Raw genomic sequence first — 2,057 nt, 5'->3', positions numbered from 1 at the left:
CTTCTGGTTGAAACCGGTTTGGCTCAGTGGATAGAGTGTCGGCCTGCGGACTGAAAGGTCCTAGGTTCGATTCCAGTCAAGGGCATGTACCTTGGTTGTGGGGACATCCCCAGTAGGGGGTGTGCAGGAGGCAGCCGATCGATGATTCTCTCTCATTGATGTTTCAACTCTCTATCCCTCTTTCTTCCTCTCTATAAAAAATTCAATAAAATATATATATATATAAAAAAAAGAAAAGAAATGGCTTCTGACCTTATCCCTCCCCTCAAGTCCACACCCGTAGCTGATGATGTCATGGGCTTCCCGTGCCTCTGGGCCTGCACGTTCCCTCAGACTGAATACACGTGTTGAAAAGCCACTTTCTTCTCACTTCTCCTTTATTGTTACTTTGGCATTCAATGGCCTTTTAAAAAAAAATGGTATGTAAATGGTATATTAATGTCTCAGTATATCACATGCAAGTGTCATTTCAGGATAAGCAGGGACCATACACACTGTTGGCCTGTGACCCCATGAGAACATCCAGCGGGAAGGAGGGGTGCAAAGGGCGCTGTTCCAGTGGAGGCCCTGGGAGCCCCCACCACAGGCCCTTATCCTCACGGACCAGCCAAGTCCCAGCGGATCGGGGCCTCTGCTTGGTAACTGATGTCCTCTGCTGTGTTCTCTGCGTGTGCCTTTGCCGCAGCCAGGGTATGACTATAGGCCCCCCTTCTCCGAGGACTGACTGGCTCTGACTGTGGAGCCCAGACCCAGCCGATGTCGTGGCAGGTAGAGAGCATGCACGGGGCAGCCCTCACCCCAAAACTGACCACCATGGATGTGGCTCTGCTCCCCATACAACTTCGCTTTGGAACATCAGATGCAAGTGCTCGCCTTTTCTGTGTTGCCCTGCTGAGCAGGTGCTAGGTCTCCCTCTGCCAGAGCCATGCTGGGCTCAGTGGAGTTCGCAGAGGGCTGACGTCTCTGCTTGGAGCCCACAGGGTGGCATGCGTGCAGAGAAGGAAGGAATCACTGGGAACCGGGGAGCTTTACCACATGAGCATGTGTCAGACACAAATTGGTGGTGATAGTTACAAGTGTATGTATGTATGTGTATGTGTATATGTGTGCCTGGCATGTGTGTATGCACACTATGAATGTACATGTGTGCATGGTGTGTGCGTGTGTATTTGTGCACATGTGATGAATGTGTATTTGTATGTGTGTATGCACGCATATGTGTGCATGGTGTGTGCACATGCTTCTGTGTGCATGTGTGCACAAATTTGTGCATCCATGGTGAATGTATGTGTGCATGTATGGTGTGTGTGTGTGTGTATCTGTATGTACATGGGGTCTGTGTGTGCAGGCCAGGTGGGGAACATCACTACTCAGAAGGCAGGAGGGACTTCCTCCCGTTTCCCCCCCTTTACGGGCCCCCCTCATTGTTGGTATTCCCAACACCAGCCGGCAGCACAGCTCAGCTTGTCGCTCCACGGCCGGCTCTCATTTCTAGTTCACGTGCAGCCCCTGACTCGGAGGGTGAGGAGAGAACTGTGTTTTCTCATGGTTGGGACGAACACCTTAAGTGAAATTACGTTTCTCAGCAGGGAAGAACCTTCCAGATGCCGCAGCTTGGCCCTGACGGACAAGTGCTCAGAATCCCAATCTCCTTTTGCTCCCATTTAATGGACAGGGCCTGTGGGGAGAGCATGGGGCGGGAGCAGGTGTACTCTGGTTCCCATCCCCGCCTCGCTGATTCCCAGCTGCATGACACTGGGCAGCTCTGGCAGCCTCACTGAGCCGCAGTTTCCCTGTTTGTGAGGTGGGCTGACCCTGCTTGCTTTTCGGGGGAGAAGAGATTAAAGGAGATCAGGTGTGGGACTCAGAGTCATGGGAGCTCAGCACCTGGGCAGGCTGTCTCCCCGAATGAGTGAAACTCCTTTTGTGGGGTGTGCTGAATGCTTGTCATAGATGGCCGTCTGTGAGCTGACACTCGGGCCCACACCAGTAGCTGCCTCACACATCGCAGCGGTGACTGCCAGAGACCCTGCTTTCTTCATCCTTCAGCTTCGCTC

Source organism: Pipistrellus kuhlii, unplaced genomic scaffold (assembly GCF_014108245.1).
Source record: "Pipistrellus kuhlii isolate mPipKuh1 unplaced genomic scaffold, mPipKuh1.p scaffold_m20_p_11, whole genome shotgun sequence".
Taxonomy (NCBI): Eukaryota; Metazoa; Chordata; class Mammalia; order Chiroptera; family Vespertilionidae; genus Pipistrellus; species Pipistrellus kuhlii.
The sequence above is the reverse complement of the archived record's forward strand: the minus strand, read 5'-3'. Positions refer to the sequence as shown.